The sequence below is a fragment of the Tachysurus fulvidraco genome, chromosome 12 (genome assembly GCF_022655615.1).
Source record: "Tachysurus fulvidraco isolate hzauxx_2018 chromosome 12, HZAU_PFXX_2.0, whole genome shotgun sequence".
Classification (NCBI taxonomy): Eukaryota; Metazoa; Chordata; class Actinopteri; order Siluriformes; family Bagridae; genus Tachysurus; species Tachysurus fulvidraco.
Window position 1 is genome coordinate 5502605 of NC_062529.1, and position 12132 is coordinate 5514736.

General features: G+C 38.4%; 1 protein-coding gene across 3 annotated transcripts in view; it reads right to left on the minus strand.

Moving 5' to 3' along the window:
- The window catches only part of esrrga (estrogen-related receptor gamma a), a 124857-nt gene extending 113986 nt beyond the window's left edge, over positions 1-10871 (minus strand). For 2 of the 3 annotated variants that reach the window (XM_047821937.1, XM_047821932.1), the window contains exon 1: positions 10385-10871. The gene's annotated coding sequence lies outside the window, so the exon portion shown is untranslated. The remainder of the gene's footprint in view (positions 1-10384) is intronic. The other variant, XM_047821936.1, reaches the window with a different exon arrangement.
- Positions 10872-12132: the final 1261 nt, after the last annotated feature.

Here is a 12132-nt window from a genome sequence, read left to right on the forward strand (position 1 = left end):
CTAATGATTATTCAATTAATTTCCAATTAATTAAAACAATGTAATAGCCAATATGAAATACATGAGTTTAAAGTATAGAGGTGGGCAGGTGGGTGGGGTGCTAAGATACTGTAAATCCAAATGAAATATAAAATAACCTGCAAGATTTTTTTTTTACACTCCATCAGTGAAAAGCTCACTGTTTAAGATGCTGGACTAGTGAACAGAAGGTTGTGAGTTTAAATCCCACGACCACCAAAGTGCTACAGCTGTCTCTCTATCTATCTATCCTATGTGCAGATAAATGTACTGTAAGAGCTAGCTGACCTAGATATATTAGTAAAAAGCATGTTTGAATATTTTGACTCAAAAATATGAATTCTATTCACATAAAAAACAATGCACAATGAGATGAAATCTCCAGTATTGTATTCTTGAGCAGGTGTAACTATAGTTAAATAAATTACTGAGAATAAAACAATGCACATTTGGACTCAGATATTAAAATCCCACTCTCAGGTAATGACAAATGCAAGCAAGCTGACTTCTGAGATATGAGTTAGTTATTCATTAGGGACACCATTGAGACATTTACAGATTGCCAACTCATGTTTGTTTATAGTATATCTGAGTGGAAAAGGTGTAGCTTCTTTTGAGATCTTCATAGTTTCATTAACATTTTTGTGTAAGCTAGCATAAATAGGTTGTGCTTTAATCTAATTATTTTGTATATTATACATTGTGTTAAATGTCAGGAATTTTGCTTTAACCCAACAGCAAGTTGGACAAATAGATAAAGCCTTAGATGTTAACTAATAAGAGAGTACTGTCTATGCTTGATTCTCCAATCATGGTTCTATCTAACAGGACCCTAATCTGGCTCTCATACCTCTTACCTGCTCCACTGGCTATCTGCCTACTCATCGCGGGTAAAGAGAACCAACTGGGAAAGCAGGGTGAGCGAGCCAGAACGCTGGGTGTAAGCATTTCTGTTCACCAAGCACAACTGCTGATGTGAGGAAGATATCAATTGTGAGGATATATGTGTATGTGTGTGTAAGAGAGAGAGGGAGAGAGAGAGAGAGAGAGAGAGAGAGAGAGAGAGAGAGAGAGAGAGAGAGAGAGACTGATTCCTGAAAGCACTATGGTGGTTTGACAGGGTTACTCTGGGACTCCTGAATGATCTTTGGCATTTATAATCATTGTGCTACATCTCCAGAGACATCTGTCATTCCACAGACTATAGTGCAAAAAAATAAGAGATATTTTTAGAGATTGGGATAGCTATATTTTTCTTTCTCTGTCAATAGAAGTGTGTGAGTAGAGCTCCCAAGATTTTTTGGTGTTATCACAAGTGCAAGTGCTTTCAAAACAGATTATAATTGCTGCTAAGCAGGACTGTTGTTTGGAGGTGCAAAAGGTGCACATTCTACCATGTTCTGCACACTGACTAATAGTACCCCAGTGTAATTGTTTATAAATGGCAACTAACAGAAAAACGGTGACCAATAAAGTAAGAAATCACATTGACATGTAACTACTTACGTGTGCATGTACATAACACTCACACATTAAAATATAACAAATATAAGTTCCACATATTGAGATGTTTATAAGAAAAACTGACAATGGCCCACGTGATGCATTTGCATCATTTAGAAGAACGTTCTCCTAATTAAATATTTGGTCTACTAACTGTAAAAGTTCAGGTTTACATCATCACTGTTACATCTGGGAATCATCCCTAGTCTGTATGTGCTAGAGGAATGAGTGTATAAGCATGTACTGTATAAGAAACTCCACCATCACACAGTCCTAAAGCTTCAGGCAAAGATAATGACTTGAATAGATTACTTTACTTTTTAAAAAATATTTAAATGAATAAAAAAAAATAGAACAGGTTCCAGTGTAATAGAGTGAATAACACACAAAGCAGGGTAAGATGCCAGTCTGCACTGTCCTTAGGGATGTTTCTATCCCAAAAGCCCTGAGAGCTCCCATTTCTGGAGAACACTATTTCTCTCCACCGCTCCCAAAGCTCCTGACTTCAGTTAAGAGAGAGAGAGAGAGAGAGAGAGAGAGAGAGAGAGAGAGAGAGAGAGAGAGAGAGAGAGAGAGAGAGAGAGAGAGATGTACCTCGGTGAAACAACATGATTCATGAAAATGTCACTCTGACGGAGCTCAAACTGAGAGCCAACAGTCTGCACTCCCAAAATACCTCCTCTGACTAATGTCACTGCAAGAGACACTCACACTCTCTGTCTTCCTCTATCCTACACACAAACAACCAAAAACCAAACAGACACACATATAGAATAAGACAACAACAAATCTTTCAATATACAGTATATTCATGTGTGATGTTTAATAACTTCTATATCACTTCTATAACACAATGAATGATGTAATTATCTCAAACAAGTAGCAAATAACACCAGTGCGTTCTTTGGCTACTAAAAGCTATACAAACTAAACTGAATTGACTTTGTGAAGCAGCTAAGCTACTGTATAAAAACATCTTGCCATCCTCAATTTGCAGCTAATTCAGAGACCTAACAGTGACAACTAACATAGCTGAATAAACGCTTAATATTGTGCTGGTGTTTTACAGTTGCGCTCGATCTGTTCTAAATATCGGGTGAGGATTTCATTCAAACCCAAAAACTTGACACAGACTAATAACGTTTTTCCCAGCAACATAAAAGACAAATATAAAAGTGACATTTGTAACGCTACATCTTCATGAGGATTTGCTGCCATTTTGTTGTGGATTGCTGAAGTGCCACGGGCCTGGGCTTTTGTTGCACATTTGTAGGCAAGTGATTCCAGTTTGCTATAAATATGTCTGCCCTTTCCACTCGGCCAGCACAGAGCATTAGAAACTCTCTGTGTTCACATCCAGCACCACTGCAAATTCAGGCACAAAGAGAAGAACACGGTTATGAATGAGTGATATATGTGAAAAAACAGATAGACAAATGAGGGAGTCAGGAGTCGCTGATGTGACACAGTGGAATTCCAGAAATGCCAGAATTTGTTTCTTAGCATCTATCTACTTCACTCAGACGAAGTGAACATGTGGGGAAAAAAGGGGGTAGTTCAGTGCTGGGTTTTAATTTCTTACTGAATACAAAAATACACCACTGATGGTATCACCCTGGGAGCTCCAGCTCTAACTCTTCCACTGTAGCCTTATCTAAGGAGCTGGATCCACAGCATCTGTCGGGAGGCCACTATAGTTTATTATGGCACTTGATGGTTGTAAATGCATTCACACTGCAGAGCTCTCCTGTAACTTACTTGCATGTTATATTTTGAGGAATTTTAGGCATGTGACTCAGATTTCACCGGTAGATCAACATTTTGAAACATGAATGCAGTTTGAAAAGGCTTCAACAGCTCTTCATTGACCTTGGAAATTTCTGCTGCTTTTCACTTCCAAAAATAACAATGAAACGACACAGCTTTTTCTTAACATAGTAACACAAACGTCCACGGCCATGAGCAGAAGCGAGGTACGGCATAGCCGAGCGTAGCCCTCCCTGAATACCCTAATGAAACCTCTCATCAATCTATGACCAGTGGTGTAGCCAAGATCATGTCAGTGCCAGCAAGAACTCAGGAATTCAGGTCATCGTGATGCTAAAGCCTACAACCATTTGGTAAGAGCCATCCGCTGCAAAGGGCACTATAGAAATGGGAATTATGGAGCCTATCTACACCTCCTCTCCTTCTGAAGAAGCAGCTGCTTGTGTCCACTCAAGAACACCATCTCCTCGATCTGTGTTGGGACCATGGGCCGAACTCCACCAGATTCCTCCGGCAAGTCATTGAAACATCTTTCCGTTGCATAACCCTTCAAGCACTCAAACATGTGCGTCTAAATGTGATAAGATGAAGGAATTAGCTATTAATGGATGTAAACATTAATAGGTCAGGAATGGAATGGAAAAAGCATGACTCCCTTTCAGGCTGATCTGGCTTGTACTGCAGGAGGATATTTATATGTAAATACACGTGATGTGGGAGCTCTGGTTTCAATGAAAATACTTAAGCAGTGATGTGATACAAAGTCCCATGTTTGAGAGAGAATAAACAGCACAGAGACAACACCACCTCCTTCTCCTGCTCCAGCACATGGCAAGAGGGCCAGGGGAAAATATGACATAGGCCAGAACCAAGGGGTCACGTAATGAATTAAAGGCTGTATGTCTTATCACTACAGCCGCTGATTAAAAATAGACCTTCGAGTTGAAATCAGATGCTACCGGAACAGGCTAAGAAGCAGAGTATTTTTAGTGGACTGATGATGAGCAAAGGACTGGGATCACACGGAAGGCTTCGCTGCACTGCTTAAGATGGAGTGCAACAAAAGCACATTGGCACATTCCGAGCGCTTGGGGGAAATGGGTTTAAAAACCAGCCTTGGAAATTTCTGCTATCCCGTAATAGGTTTTGTTACAAGACAAGATTGACCCTGAACACAAACTGAGAAACATAGAGAGGGATGGCAATATCAGAAAAAGTGGAAGAACCCATGTGCCATTTGATCCCCCGGTACACCTCGTCTAATGCCAAATAAACGAGTTAAGCCTGGGTGAGCATGTTACCTCAGCACATGGCCAGACCCCAAACCAAATGTGACCACCACTGAGCAAGGTTAACAGACCTAATAAGAATTGGCTCTTCAAATGGAGCACCTGTGAAACAGAGATGTTTCCTTATGTCCCCTATTAATAAAGCTCTTTACACTATAACTAGCCCTGTTAGAGACATCATTCACTGACATTTTCAAATCAGAGATATAGTGCTTTGCTTTCCATATCTCAGTTCGTCTCCTGCAAAAATTGTGCCACAATTCAGTAAAGCCAAAAAAAAAAAGTTTCATGAAAGTGAGAAGCAGTGAAGATAGATATGAAACAGGCTTCCTCAGTGGCAGCTTCAAAGGACCGGTGGCACCAGAGCACGGAAAGGACTCAGCAGGACCAGTATATCTCTGTAGCATAAAAATAAAACGATCTGCACTCCTATGGTGCCAATTCATTTCTCCTTATGAAACTGTTTAAGTTGGAGGGCTTTTCTTCTGGGAGGCTCTTGGCCAGAAGAGCCTGCCGCTATATTAATTTCATCCCCTTACCTTTAGCAACCCGGAGACCTCTGACCTGCCTTACCTGTATAAATAGAAAGAACTAATTTACCAGCGAGAAAGCGCTGAGGGGCAAACATGTCCTGGGTAATGAAGTGTTCAGCTTGTGCATGATTAACCAGCTGGTGGGGGCGGGGCAGGAACCACAGTCCATGAAATAAGGGGTAAAATTGATTAGCAATTTTCATTTACGCAGCTAAACATAAGCTGATTTGCATATCCGACTGGTAAGTTAGTGTGGTAAAAGGCCTTGCATCAGTCTTAGTCAAAATAATGCAAACTTTTAAAGGTGGGGGACAAACCTCAAAGCTGGCACTAGGTTCTGACTGAGGTTCTGCATTAGTGGCTCACTTCAGGAAATTAAGCATGAATTTTAAAAAGTCTCCAATGTGTTAAATATCCCACTGTATGGCCAAAAGTATGTGGAAATCTGAGTTAAACATTCATTAAATATTAAACATACATTTTCTCATATAATTCTATGGGAATTGCATTTAAGTTATTCCCTCTTTGTTGCTATATCAGTCTCAATTCTTCTGAGATTCTTCTTCTTTCTACTAGATTTTGGTTTGTGTCTGTGGGGATTTGCCCATTAAGTGCCAAGAGTGCTAGAGGATGGGCACTGACCTGTTGCTCAGCCATCATTACATATCATCATTACTATTCATCCCAAAGGTATTCAGTGGGTTTGAAGTCAAAGTTCCGTTCAAGCCACTCAAGTTCCTTTACTCCAAATTTGGCAAAACCATGTCTTCATGTTGCCCGCTTTGTGCACAGGTATACTGTCATGCTGGAACAGGTTTAAGCCTCTGAGTTCCAGTGTAACACTAAATCAGACAAAGACATTCCATACAATTATGTGCTTCCAAATTTGTGACAGACGTTTGGTGAAGCCTCACATTTTGGGTGTGATTGTCAGGTATCCACATACTTTTGACAAATTACTGTACATAATGTAGGTATATGGGTATTCTTCAAACATTCTTAAGGTGTGATAGGGCTTTATACCTTCTTCAGCTTATTGGCAGTTATTGGCCATAAATGCAAAGTACTATAAAACTGACATGGAAAGATCCTGTACCACAATTTGGTTTTTAAAGCATCTGGACATTCAACCAGCACATTATAGGGTGTGGATATATTAATCCTGGTTGATGCACATGTCTATTTAGTCTCTTTTAATTTCACTTCACAACGTTTTTGACCTATATTTTGGCCTGTAAGTAGTAGACCACTATAAGTGAGTCTCAAACCCTAAAAACACCTGATAATACATATAATGTCCAATAATGTATTCTGTCGGTTTGTAGTCCCTTTTGAAGCATATATTAAAATAAGAGGTGTAATGATGATGCATCGTGAAAATGTGAAATTTACCTGGTGGAATCTATTCATTTGGCTTTTAATGTAATTGCACTGCCTGAACATCAGAGGTCTCAATCTGTGCAGCCTAAAGAACCTAAATAGAGAACCTACTGTCACGAACGTGGGATAGAACAGACCCAGATGCAGGACAGCAAAATAAACGGGGTTTAAAAACAAAAAGACACGAAACATAACACGGACTAGAGACAGGACAACAGAACAGGACAACAGGACAAAACAACAGTAGATTCCACGCTGCACAAGGCAACGTGGCACAGTTAAATAGACAGACAATGATAATGACAATGGGAAACAGGTGTGTGGAAACGGGAGGAGCAGACAAAGGCAGGGCAGACATGTGACGAGGAACATAAACAAAACACACATGGCCAAAGTCCGGGCTGAGTCCTAACACCTACATTACTGCAAAAATGTGTGTGCTTGATCACACCTGATTACAATGACCAACATGCTTTACAGGTTACATGCATATCATGTTATAACATTTAGAAAGAGATCTTTAGTAGCAACACCAGATCTGTGCTGCTGCAATCCTCAGTGCTTCAGAAAGATGGTGTGGAAAACAGTCATTTTAAAAGACTTAGAGCTCCATTTCTGTTTGAAATGACTCCTCATTCAATCATTTTTGTTTTCTATGCATTAATGAATGTAAACATTTTTAACATTTACTTCTATCTTTATTAGATTGTAATGGTTGTTAATGGTTGTTAAAGGTTAATGACCTTGTATAATTTTTTTACTGTATTTAACCTCTGTTCAAAAAATATTTTGTTTTTTACTTTTACTCAAACATGTACACTGTTTATGATTAAAGAAAAACATTAAAATATTTATTTAAATTGAATTTCCAAATAGAGAAAAATTTAATTAAAAGGACATAATCCTGAATCAAAATCAAATTGTGACAACTGTGTGTTATAACATACCTAATTACAAAACATGACTAAAGCAAACCCTGAAATTACAGTACAATGTGTATATCTGTGCCATATTTGCAGTATAGAGTGTGTAATGTCATTTAGAATTAATAGTTCATTTTAATATTTAGCAGCTAATAAATAAAGTGTAACCTCAATCATTTTTATCTTTTGATTGTTATAAGTATTAATGTCAATGTTAGAGAAGGAAAATGACCCTTTCTGTATGGTCATCTTTAGAATTATTAGCACCCTGGTTGTTGACCTACAGGTGAGTGAAATATTAAGTCTAGCATGTCTCTAGAAGTGTACTGGAAGGATAACCAACACCTTTTTAATGATTGTGGCTGTCTAACACATAGATTCTACATTTTGTTATGTTTAACTGGACAGAGCTCTGGCAAGTTACAAAGTTTAAGCTACAAAAACACAGAAGAACATACCAGGAACTTGATTCTGCATACCACTGACATGATAGTTTTACCTACAGAAACATCAATATTTATTTGGCCTATGTGTCCTAAAATCTCCCACTGTTTTCAGTTTCTTTTTTTTTGGTATGTTTATAATGCTTAAAAAAATACTGAGTGGCTACTGAGTACCAGACATGTAAAAGTAGACTAGCTATAGACTATAGACTAGCTGACAGATGCGAATGCAGCAGAAAACAGAGCAAAACTTCTCCTGAATACATTGTACACAACCCTAAATTTAATTTTCTGCAAGATTACACACAATAATTACTAGCTTTATAAACCCCATAACTAATGGCTTCCAATTAGACGATCTATATGTATTGATCTGTTAAGAGTTTGAAGGTAGGAGTAACACGCTTAGTCTTAAAAAAAACAGAGGCCCTTCTATAAAATAGACGGGGGTGGGTGGGGGGCAAAATGCTGTAAATGCTGTAGATGCCATGGCAACAGAATTAGTAAACCTTTGGCTGTGTCTGTTTTCAAAGAAACATTCAGCATATCCGAATGTGCAAGAAGGTTTTTTAGCAATTAACTGTTTGTTAATATGTTTGTTTAAACTTTAGAGGTCTTTCCTGCATGCGTTCCACTGGGACATGAATTCTGTAGTAGACCTGCAGAATTACAGAGAGCCAAATATTGATTAGTTGTGCACAGCACGTGTAAAAGAAGAAGACAGCAAATGGCAACTTTGTGGTTATCTTATTTGCTCCAAGAAAACAACCTGGATGTGTTTGAAACACTCTACCTTTCCCTCAGTGGCAGGTGAGATTGCATAACCGTGACAATCCTTTCCTGAACATCAGTTCTAACACATAGTGAATCCTCGTGCAGCTATTGTGCTATTTTGTCCATTTGTGTTTGTGGCTTTTAATCCCAGAAGCTCCATGGCACCTGAGCAAAAGCTGTGATTGCTAGTCTAAGGTCAGCTTTCACATCATGTCATACAGAATTTCTATATCAAAAGTGAAAAGCATTGGCAGTCCAGGACAAACAATACCATCGCAGCAGGCTGCTCACCGATTGACTGGATTCATCTATCACACTGTTTATCTTGCTTGTTAATTATTCAAAGGGTGAAAGAATGTGGCTTCGGTATGTGGATGCCACTAATAAACCACTGAAGACTTCTTTCAAGAATCCGCATTTCCCATTCACTTTAAGCAAATATGAATGTTAAACAACATGGGAACCAAATAATTTGACAAATAACGCCTTGTTGATATTTCACACTATTAGAAATACACGATTATTAGATTACAATAAATTAATGAATAAAGTAACCAATGTGTGTATTTGATCCATTCAGGATATTTAGCTTTTTATAGTTCTCAAGAAAGTGATAACAAGGGACACACGGACACAACTCCAACAGCGTTCAGCGTGAGGAAATAAGTCTTTCCAGAATCAAGCATCAATCTAAAGGATTAACTATCCAAATACGTCGTTCCGAGACAATTAATAGATGCGTATGCGAACAAGTGCCCGCATGAGCTTTTGATGACACACTTCATGGGAAGTCAAAAGACCAATTAATGCATATGGGCCACTTGCAGATCAAGAAAAAAAAACAATCCAGTTATACCAAACGGCCTACCCCGTGGCCATTCCCCAGAATACACTGGAAAGTAGGAAGAACTTTAAAGAATTATGACAGTGGAATACTAATCAGGAGATCTACTTTGTTTTAATTCCACAGAATTATACACAGCAAAGCAAAGCATGGATTAAAAGTGAATGGAGGCTTAAAGGAGCAGTGAGATATCCGATACACACTGAAACAATATGGAATGGTTGGAAGATATGTTCTGACCAGAGAAGAACATAAGCGTTGTGTAGTTGCTGTGACAGGATGCGAAGATGTTCAAGAGAAGAGGCTGCTGGACTGGATGGCTTTGGCCAGATGTTTGGGTTATGGAGGATCTTTGGTCACCAGCTGAGGTGCATCAGGGACAAAGTTAGTTGAGAAAGAAAAATGACTTAGAAATGCATTAGTATTGAAAGGTCTGAGTGGATTGTCTATTCAGAAAATGACCAATAAACATTTTATTGCATGAATATCCTGGATTAGCATGTAGAATTTACATACTTACAGTTTACTCCATGCTCTACATAATAAGCTCCAATGACATTTCCACTATCAAGCATGTTCCTTTATTAATACTAGTTCTAAAACATTCCAAAAAGACCTACATAATGGCCTAAATCCAACAGTACGCCTTCATTTGTTCCAACTACACACATGAATTTAATGAGATTACTGAACATCATGTCATATGCCAGCTATGTTATAAAGCTTTTAACTTCTTTGAAAGCTAAAAATGATTGCCAAAGTTTGGCAGTGCACTCATACAGTCTCACCTAATCCCCCTGTCAAGAGCATTAAGCATTTAAGAAGCAAGCATCACAACAACTAGCACTAGCACAAATCACAGCTTAGTCGAGCCTGGTGGGTCAGTGGGTCCCTCGTGTTTCTTACTTACACAGGATCCTGGCTTCCCTCTAAGAGTTCTCGGGTGCAGGTTCTCTGTCTTCTTTTTTTCCCCTTTCAAGGACAAGGACGTCCGCCCTCCGGCTGCCTCTTGCTTTTCCTCTTCTTCATCAGCGCAAGGACCACAAACACACACACACACTCAGAGAGAGAGAGAGAGAGAGAGAGAGAGAGAGAGAGAGAGAGAGAGAGAGAGAGAGAGAGAGAGAGAAAGGGGGAGAGAGAGAACTCAGTGAACGAGAGAGGGAGAGCGAGTGCGAAGAGAAGAGGGAGAGGGAGAGGGGGTAAAAGCTTGCCTGCTTTTCCCCAGATAGTCTGAATCAAGGGTTTTGCAATTCTCTCAAAATCATTAAGCAGGACCTTAGCTTCGCAAGTGAGGAAGAGAGAGAGAGGAGAGCAAGCGAGCAAGAGAGAGAGAGAAACGGAGAAAGAGGGAGAGGGAGAGAGAAAAAGACTGCTGGGCTAGCTGACCGCCTTGTTTCCTCCCTGCTTGTATACTAGTACACAGCTCCATTTCAGAGCGTGTGCTGCAGATAAAGGAGACCCTCGTCTGAAACACTGGCAGCATTATGTTTCAAGAAAAGGGAAAGCAGGATCTTTCCCTCTATAACAGGAGCAGCAAGCCCCTGGAGTCCAATACACACATACACAAATACACATACACCACCTTCCTACACACAACTGTCCAATGTAAAGGATGTCCCTTGTTCAACCCCCAAAACAACCTTGAATAAACAACAAACAAACACACCAGCTATTTCAGGAGAGCTCACATTTCTGCAAATCCTCCAGAAAACACTTACTGCACTCTTCATAAATCAGCACTTCAGGTGCTGCGACTGTGACTGCTTGCAGGAAACACACAGACACAGCAGAGTGGAAAACCCTGAAGCCAAGCAGGGCCGCCTTCCGAGCCTTGTGACCTGCAGCTATCCCTCAACACACGGGCATTCTTATAACTTTAGAACTCATAACTACTCCTTTTTTCTATTTCCTTCACTGCAGAAGCTAAATAAATGACCTTAAGTTGATTAATGCTTATTATTCTGTTAAAATATAATCAAATTTATGTTATATTATATGTAAGAAATGATCAAACATATAAAATGTTCTAGGAATATATTTAAATATTTAATTTATTAGAACAATTTATACATAAGTTTGATCCCAAAAAAATAAAAAGATTATATATATATATATATATATATATATATATATATATATATATATATATATATATATATATATTTAGTATTAAAGGTTTTTCTTATTTTTTCTTATTTTCATTTTATTACTGAAATTTCATTTTAATTATTGTATGGAATTATAATTGTATGGAATAAAATATCTCCAGTAATAAAATGAAAATAAGAAAAAATAAGGAAACTTTTAATAATAATATATATATATATATATATATATATATATATATATATATATATATATATATATATATATATATTCATAATTAGAACAGGGAAAAACTATTTCAGGCTAGAAATTAGCAAAACCAACAGCCCTTAATTATTTGCTTATAATCTTATATTAACAGGAAATATTAGCTACACTTGTCTCCATCTGAAGTATTTCCAGGTGTGAAGCTGTCATTCGGCGCAGTGCTGCCGTGCACATGTTCTAGTGACTGCTGGAAAAAGTGCCAAGTCTGCATTTTTAACATAATCTCTCCTCAGTCTTATTCTGGTTCCCATCTGAGAACTTCTTAAGATTTTAAAGACAAGT